The 9,633-nt window shown below is 41.1% G+C and overlaps 1 pseudogene; it reads right to left on the bottom strand.

Annotated features, from left to right (window-relative positions):
- Positions 1–738: 738 nt before the first annotated feature.
- On the bottom strand, positions 739–1,478 carry LOC100413568 (GTP-binding nuclear protein Ran-like; annotated as a pseudogene).
- Between the last annotated feature and the right edge of the window lie 8,155 nt (positions 1,479–9,633).

Genomic DNA, 9,633 nt, shown 5'->3' with positions numbered 1-9,633 from the left:
TGAGAGGCTGAGGCCAGAGAATCACTTGAACTTGGGAGACAGAGGTTGCAGTGAGCTGAGATCACACCACTGCACTACAGCCTGGGCTAACAGAGTGAGACCCCATCTCAAAAAACAAAAATGAAAACCATGCAATATCCTACCTACTGAAATTATCATTTAATTAATAAGAGATGGAACCTGGGCATTAATTTTTTTAAAAAATATAAGAAGTATTAAGGTATAATTGATATAAAATAAAATACACATATTTAGATATACGGTGGGTGAATTCTGATATATATGTGAAACTGATTAACATGCCCACATTTCCAAAAATGTTCCCCATGCCTTTTTGTAATCCATCCCATGCCACTCCATGTCCAGGCAACCACTGATCTGCTTTCTGTCATATTAGTTCTAGAATTTTATATTAATGTAACCATATAATCTTTTTTGGGGGGTAAGTCCTAGCTTATTTTACAGTATCATTAATTTTTTTGATATTTAAAATACAACTTAATTCTGATTCTAAACAAAAAGAAATGGGAATGACAGTAGCAAACAAGATTTCACCACTGAATATTGTGATGTGATTGTAGCAGCCTCATATTTGAAATTCAAGGAATCAGCTGCGTTCCAAAATGGCTAAATGTGGAGGTCCAAACAATGAAGGCATATTTTAAACTGCCGCATTCACTCCGAAGCCAACTCATCTCCTTCAGCATCCTACAGATGAAGCCCATGTTCCACTTAGCTAGGTAATAGTGAGGTGGTGGCACATGTGCTGCACTGCTGACATCACAGGACAGCTGCCTGTAAAACTAGACTTCTTTCATCTACTCAAAAAAAAAGCAAAACTAGACCCATGATGCTGGGCTCCAGATTCATTCTCCGAGGTCATCATCCTCATCCGGGACAACAGTTGTCTGAGCAGCCTCTGAGTCATACTCATACTGCGCTGCCAAAGCTAGGTCCTTGACAACCTCTGGTGGGGCAAGAGCAGGCATGGCAACAGATTCCAAGCTAGGGTCTCCAATGAACTTCCCTAGCAAGCCAGAGGAAGGGCTTTTCAGAGTTGTGGTTACTTTTGGCAGAAATGTCATAGTATTGAAGATTCTTCCTTCAATGGAAGACGATGGATTTTGCCTTCACTTTCCGCCACTTTGTTGCCATGCAACACAACGGGGATGTTTTCACACACTCGCACTGGATCTTTATGCCAGTTAGGCACATTCTTGTAAGTAACTCTCTGCGTTACATCAAACATTCTGATGGTGCACGTGGCTTGGATATAATAGCCATCTCTCAGTCCACTGAATTTCTCCTGGCCGGCTGTGTCCCATACATTAAACTTAATAGGTCCTCTGTTGGTGTGGAACACTAGGGGATGAACCTCAACACCCAAGGTGGCTACATACTTCTTCTCAGATTCATCAGTCAAATGACGTTTCATGAAGGTTGTTTTTCCAGTACCACCATCACCAACCAATACAGGTTTGAACTGGACCTGGGGCTCTCCCTGCATGGCATCTCAGCGTTCCTTCCAGAAGCGTCTCTGTGCCATCTGACTTATTAAATATTCATCCACATGGATAGAGTTATTGATAGTTGGCTCCTTTTTATTGTTGAATAGCTATAAAGAAGTTTCAGCGAACTGACAGACTGCAGTGTGAGGGAAGAGTCCCCGTAAGACTGCCCTCACTTCAGACTCCAATTGCAAGTTTAGGGGTCCCTCGGGCCACCTTACTTCAGATAAGGGGGCTATATAATTCAGGGATTCCTATGACCACCCTCAGGTTCAATAATTTGCTAGAATGACTCGCAGAACTTAGAAAAGTACTGTACTTATGATTATAATTTTTTTATAGCGAAAGGATACAAATTAGAACCAGCCAAAGGAAGAAACACAGAGGGCATAGCCTGGGAAGGTTTTGAATGTGAAGCTTCTGTCATCCTCAAAGACGTGTTACGCTCCTGGCATTGAAGTATGATAATCCTGAAATAGTACCGCCAAACAGTGTCCAGAGTTTTTTTGTTTTTTGAGACAGAGTCTGTCTCAGGTGCCAGGCTGGAGTGCAGTGGCTCGATCTCAGCTCACTGCAACCTCCGCCTCCCAGGTTCAAGCAATTCTCCTGCCTCAGCCTCCCGAGTAGCTGGGATTACAGGCACGTGCCACCATGCTGGGCTAATTTTTGTGTTTTTAGTAGAGACAGGGTTTCACTGTGTTGGTCAGGCTGGTCTCCAACTAACCTTGTGATCCACCTGCCTTGGCCTCCCAAAGTGCTGGGATTACAGGCATGAGCCACCATACCTGGCCCTCTTTTTTTTTTTTTTTTTTTTGACACAGAGTCTTGCTCTGTTGCTCAGTGGAGTGGCATGATCTTGGCTCAATGCTACCTTCACATCCCAGGTTCAAGTGATTCTCTTGCCTCAGCCTCCCGAGTAGCTGGGATTACAGGTATGTGCCACCATGCCTGGCTAATTTTTTTATTTTTAGTAGAAACAGTGTTTCACCATGTTGGCCAGGCTGGTCTTGAACTTCAGGTCTCAAGCGATCTGCCTGAATTGGCCTCCCAAAGTGCTAGGATTACGGGCGTGAGCCACCATGCCTGGCCTAATCGGTGTATTTTTTATGTCAGTAATTATACTTTTTATCTCTCAAAGTCTATTTTGCACATGTGTGTGTATACACACAACATTTTTGTATACATGTGAGCATGCACACACACACACACACACACACACACACACCCCTTCCGTATCTCTCTTTACCATGCCCAATCTTTCTTCTACCTTCAAACCTATGCATCAAGTATATTTATAATACCTGTTTTAATAATCCTTGTGTATTATTGTAGCATCTGTGTTATTTCTGGGGTCTGGTTCTCTTCATTCTTCTCCTCACCATTTGTTGTATTTTCCTGCTTTTTTGCTTGACTAATACTTTTAAAAAAATTAATAGACTTTATTTTTAGTGCATCTTCACATTCACAGCAAAATTGAGTGGAAATAATAGAGAGTTCCTGTATACATGCTGTTTCACAAACGCACAGCCTCACCAGCATCCTGCACTAGTGTGGTACATTTATTATAATCAATGAAACAACACTGACACATCGTTTTCACCCAGTATCCATGGTTTACATGTTCACTCTTGGCTTTGTAATTTCTTTTTTGAGACTGGATCCCCCTCTGTTACCAAGGCTGGAACACAGTGGTGCGATCTTGGCTCACTGCAATCTCCACCTCCTGGGTTCAAGTGATTCTAATGCCTCAGCCTCTGGAGTAGCTGAAATTACAGGCATGGGCCACCACGTCCAGCTAATTTTTTGTATTTTTAGTGGCATCGGGATTTCCCTATGTCGGCCAGACTGGTCTCAAACTCCTGGCCTCAAGTGATTCGCCTGCTTCAGTCTCCCAAAGCGCTGGGATTACAGAAGAGTACCACTGCGCCTGGCCTAGCTTTGTAATTTCTATGAGTTTGGGTAAATGTATCATGACATAAATCTACCATTGTTCTATCATACAGAATAGTTTCACTGCCCTAAAAGTCCTCTGTGCTCTGCCTATTCATCCCTCCTTCCCTAACCACTAATCTTTTTACCTCTCCATAGTTTTACCTTTGTCAGAATGCCACATAGTTGAAATTATACAGTTTGTAGCCTTTTCAGATAGTCTTCTTTCACTTAAAAATTTGCATGTAAAGTTCCTCCATGTCTTTCCATGGCTTGATAGCTCATTTCTTTTTAGCACTGAGTAATGTTCCATTGTCCGGATGTACCACGGTTTATTTATCCATTCACCTATGAAGGACATCTTGGTTACTTCCAAGTTTTGGCTTTTATGAATAAGGCTGCTATAAACATTCATGTGCAGGCTTTTGTGTGAAGATAAGTTTTCAACTATTGAACAAATGCCAAGGAGTGTGACTGCTGGCCAGTATGGTAAGAGTATGTTTAGTTTTGTAAGAAACTGCCAAACTGTCTTCCAAGTGACTGTACCGTTTTGCATTCTCAACAGCAATGAATGAGAGTTCCTGCTGTTCCACAGCCTTGTCCGCATTTGGTGTTGTCAGTGTTCTGGATCTGGCCATTCTAATAGGAATGTAGTGGTATTTCATTGTTTTATTTGCAATTCCCTGATGACTATGTTGGGCATCTTTTCATACGCTTACTTTCCCTCTGTGTATCTTCTTTGGTGATGTCTGTTAAGGTATTTGGTTCATTTTTAAATTGCATTGTTTGCTTTCTTATTTTTGAGTTTTGAGAGTTCTTTGTGGCCAGATGCAATGACTCATGCCTGTAATCCCAGCACTTCAGGAGGCCAAGGCAGGCAGATCACTTGAGGTCAGAAGTTCAAGACCAGCCTGGCCAACATGGAGAAACTCCATCTCTACTAAAAATGCAAAAATTAGCTGGGCATGGTGACTCATGCCTGTAATCCCAGCTACTCAGGAGGCTGAGGCAGGAGAATTGCTTGAACCCAGGAGGCAGAGGTTGTGGTGAGCCGAGATTGTGCCATGGCACTCCATCCTGAGTAACAACGTGAAACTCCATCTCAAAAAAAAAAAAAAAATGAACAATGAGAACACATGGACACAGGGAGGGGAGCATCACACACTGGAGTCTGTGGGGGCGTAAATAGGGGAGGGACAGTGGAGGTGGGGAGTTGGGAAGAGATAGCATGGGGAGAAATGCCAGATATAGGTGATGGGGAGGAAGGCAGCAAATCACACTGCCATGTGTGTTCCTATGCAACAATCTTGCATGTTCTTCACATGTACCCCAAACCTAAAATGCAATTTAAAAAGAGTTCTTTGTGCATGTTAGATCCTTTATCAGATATGTTGGTTGCAAACATTTTCTCCCAGTATATGGCTTATCTTTTTATTCTCTTGTCATTGGCTTTTGAAGAGCATGATTTTAATTTTAATGAAGTCCAGCTTATGAATTCTTTCATTCATAGATTGTGCCTTTGATGTTATACTAAAAAGCCATTGCCTTACAAGATCACCCAGATTTTCTCTCCTTTTTTTTTTTGTTGTTGTTGTCTTTTTGAGGTGGAGTTTTGCTCTGCTGCCCAGGCTGGAGTGCAGTGGCATGATCTCCACTCACTGACACTGCCACCTCCCAGGTTCAAGTGATTCTCCTTCCTCAGCCTCACGAGTAGCTGGGACTACAGACATGCACTATCATACCCTGCTAATTTTTGTATTTTTATTAGAGACGAGGTTTTGCCATGTTGGCCAGGCTGGTCTCAAACTCCTGACCTTAGGTCATCCATCTGCCTCAGCCTCCCAAAGTGCTGGGATTTTATGTGTTAGCCACCACTCCTGGCCCAGATTTTCTCTTATGTTATTTTTTTAAATGTTTTGCATTTTACATTTAGGCCTATGATCCATTTTGAGTTAATTTTTGGAAAATATGTAAGATCTCTCTAGATTTTTTTTAATGTAGATGTCCAGTTATTCCACCACCATTTGTTGAAAAGATTGTTTTTGCTCCACCGTATTGCTTTTGTTACCTTAGTCAAAGTTCAGTTGATGGTATTATATAGGTCTACTTCTAGGCTCTCTTTTGTTCCATAGATCTATTTGTCTATTCTTTTACAAATACCACATTGTCTTCATTACTGTAGGCTGATAGTGAGTCTTGAGGTTGGGTAGTGTCACTACTCTGACTTCATTCTTCTTTGTTCAATTTTGAGTTGGTTATTCTGGGTCTTTTGCCTCTGCAAAGTTCTCCTGCCTCAGCCTCCCAAGTAGCTGGGATTGCAGGCGTGCACCACCACACCTGGCTAATTTTTGTATTTTTAGAAGAGATGGGAATTTCACCATGTTGGTTAGGCTGGTCTTGAACTCCTGACCTCATGATCCTCAAGCCTTGGCCTCCCAAAGTGTTGGAATTACAGGTATGAGCCACTGCACCCGGAGTTTTTTGTATTTTTTGGTAGAGATGGAGTTTCACTCTGTTGGCCAGCCTGGTCTCAAACTCCTGACCTCAAGTGATTCGCCCGCCTTGGCCTCCCAAAGTGCTAGGATTACAGGTGTGAACCACCATGCCTGGCTGACTTCTTGATATTTTTCATCAGAGGCTTGTAGTTTTCTTCATATAAGTCTTGTATATATTTTGTTAGATTTATACCTAAGTGGCTTTTTTGGATAAACAATTTACATTAAATTAATGTAAGTTGTACACTTAATTTGTACAACTTAATATAAATAGTAATGCATCTTTAATTTCAAATTCGACTTGCTTATTGCTGAGAAATAGAAAAGTGATAAACTTTTGTATATTAATCTTGTATCCTGCAACATTGCTATAATTGCTGATTAGTTCTAGGAGTTTTTGTTGTTGCTGATGATTCTTTTGGATTTTCTACATAGACAATCATGTCATCGGTAAACAAAGTCTTATTTCTTTCTTCCAAATCTGTATGTTTTTATTTCATTTTCTTGTTTTATTGTACTACCTAGGACTTCTAGTATGATGCTAAAAAGCTGTGGTGAGAGGGGACATCCTTTTTTCCTGAACTTAGTGGGAAAGCTTCAAGTTTCTCACTACTGGGTATGGTGTTGGCTGAGGTTTTTGTGGTAGATGTTCTTTATCAAGTTAAGGAGGTTGCCCTCTATTCCTAGTTTTCTGAGAGCTTTTTAAAAAATCACGAATAGGTATAGGATTTTGTCAAATGATTTTTCTGTATCTATTGATATGATACTGTGATTTCTCTTCTCTAGCTCAATTCTAATGATGAACCAGCCTTCATACCTGGGCTAAATCCCACTTGGTCATGGCATATAATTCTTTTTTATACATTTGTTGGATTCACTTTGTTAATATTTTGTTGAGGATTTTTGCATCTAGGTTCATGATGGAGTGGTATTAAGGTAATGCTGGCCTTATAGAATAAGTTAAGAAGTATTTCCTCTGCTTCAATTTTTTTGGAGGAGTTTGTAGAGAATTAGTATAATTTATTCTTTAAACATTTGGTAGAATTCACTGGTGAAACTATCTGAGATGGTGAATTCTGTTTTGAAGGTTACTATTTATTGATTCGATGTCTTTAATAAATATAGGCCTATTCAGATTGTGTTTCATCTTGTATGGATTTTGGAAGATAATATCTTTCAAGGAATTGGCGGTCCCTTTTATCTAGGTTATTGAATTTGTGGCGATAAAGTTATTCATAACGTTCTTTTATTCTCCTTTTGATGTCCATGGAGTCTGTTGTGATGTTCCCTCTTTTATTTCTGATATTAGAAATTTGTGTCTTCTTTTCTCTTCCCTCCTTTCCTTCTTTCCTCCCTCCTTCCCTCCCTCCCTCCCTCCTTCCTTCCTTCTTTTTATTATTCAAGGTCTCACTCTGTTGCCCAGGCTGGAGTGCAGTGGTGTGATCTCCACTAACTGAAACCTCTGCCTCCTGCATTCAAGTGATTCTCCCACCTCAGCCTCCCTAGTAGCTGGGACTATAGGTGCACGTCACTACGTCCGGCTAAATTTATTTTTTATTTTGGTAAAGATGGTATTTCACCATGTTACCCAGGTTGGTCTCAAACTCCTGGGCTCAAGTGATCCATCCGTTTCAGCCTCCCAAACTACTGGGATTACAGGCGTGGATTACCACGCCCAACCTTCTTTTTTTCTTAGCCAGGTTAGAGGTTTGTTGATTTTATTGATCTTTTCAGTACTAGCTTTTGGTTTCATTGATTTTCCGTCTTCAGTTTCACTAATTTCTCCTCTAGTTGCTCTCATTTTTATTATTTTTCTTTGGCTTACTTTGTATTTAATTTGCTCTTCATTTTCTAGTTTACTAAAGTGGAAGGTTAGACTATTGATTTTAAAGAATAAAAGTATTAATTTTTATTCTTTCTAACAATACCACAAATTTCCCTCCAAATACTGCTTTCACTGCATCCCTCAAATTTTGATAAATTATATTTCATTTTTATTTAGTTCAAAATATTTTTAAAATTCTTTTGAGGTTTCTTTTTTGACTTGTGTGTTATTTAAAAGTGTGTTATTTAATCTCCAAGTATTTGGGAGATTTTCCAGGTACTATTCTGTTCATGTTTCTAGTTTAATTCCATTGTGGTCTGAATTTGCCCACATTGTGTGATATCTATTCTTTTAAATGCATAGAGCTGTGTTTCATAACCCAGAATGTGGTTAATCTTGGTGAATGTTGCATGTGAGCTAAGAAAAGTGTGTAACCCCCTGTTGTTGGATGAAGAAGTCTATAGAAGTCAACCATATCCCGTTGATTGAAGTGTTGTTGAGTTCAACTACGTCCTGATCGATTTTCTGCCTGCTGGATCTGTCCATGGCTGATAGAGAGGTGTTAAAGTCTCCAATTACAATTGTGGGTTCATCTATTTGTCCTCTAACTCTTGGGATCAAGTGATCCTCCTGCCTCAGACTCCCAAGTAGCTGGGATAACAGGTGCAAACCACCGCACCTGGCTGCCTGCTCTTATTTCTTTATTTATGTATTTATTTATTTTTGAGACAGAGTTCCACTCTGTCATGTAGGCTGGAGAGCAGTAGTACAATCTCGGCTCACTGCAGACTCTGCCTGCAGGGTTCAAGCAATTCTTCTGTTTCAGTCTTCTGAGTAGCTGGGATTACAGGCATATGCCACCACGCCCAGCTAAGTTTTGTATTTTTAATAGAGATAGTGTCACCATATTGGCCAGGCTGATCTTGAACTCCTGGCCTCAAGTGATCCACCTGCCTCAGCATCTGAAAGTGCTGGGATTACAGGCATAAGCCATCATGCCTGGCCAAAACCATTGATGTTTAAAGTGATTACTGATGAAGCTTGACTAATATCTGTCATATTTGTTACTATTTTCTATGTCTTGCCCGTTTTTTATTTCTATTTTTGTCTTCCACCGTTTTTCTCCCTTTTGTATTTTCTTTTCCTTTCCTTTTTTTTTGTTTGAGATGGAGTCTTGCTCTGTCACCCAGGCTGGAGTGCAATGGTAAGATCTCTGCTCACTGCAACCTCTGCCTCCCAGGTTGAAGTCATTCTCCTGCCTCAGCCTCCCCAGTAGCTGGGATTACAGGCACATACCTCCACGCCAGCTAATTTTTGTATTTTTAGTAGAGATGGGGTTTCACCATATTGGCCAGGCTGGTCTCGAACTCCTGACCTCATGATCCACCCGCCTCAGACTCCCAATGTGCTGAGATTACAGGTGTGAGCCACCACACCTGGTCTTTTTTTTTTTTTAAGAGAAAGAGTCTGGCTATATTGCCCAAGCTAGCCTTAAACTTCTGGGCTCAAATGATTCACCCACCTCGGCCTCCTGAGTAGCTGGGACTACAGGCACATACCACTGCACCTGGCCCTCCATCACTTTTTTTTGAGACAAGGTATCACTCTGTCACCCAGGTTGGAGTGCAGTGGTGTGATCATGGTTTACTGTAGCCTTGACTTCCAGGGATCCAGCCTCCAGGCTCCCACCTTGGCCTCCTGAGTAGATGGGACTATAGGCATGCACCACTGATGCAGGACAGGCATGCCCCAGAATTGGAGCTTAGTCCAGGAGGGTTCTTGGCTTCACCTAGGAAATAATTCAACAGGAGCCAATGGTCGTAAACAGCAACTTTTATTCAAGTTGCATTGTACAGCAGCAACAGAGGTACTGCTC

This window comes from Callithrix jacchus, chromosome 7 (genome assembly GCF_049354715.1).
Source record: "Callithrix jacchus isolate 240 chromosome 7, calJac240_pri, whole genome shotgun sequence".
Taxonomy (NCBI): domain Eukaryota; kingdom Metazoa; phylum Chordata; class Mammalia; order Primates; family Cebidae; genus Callithrix; species Callithrix jacchus.
The sequence above is the reverse complement of the archived record's forward strand: the minus strand, read 5'-3'. Positions and strand labels throughout refer to the sequence as shown.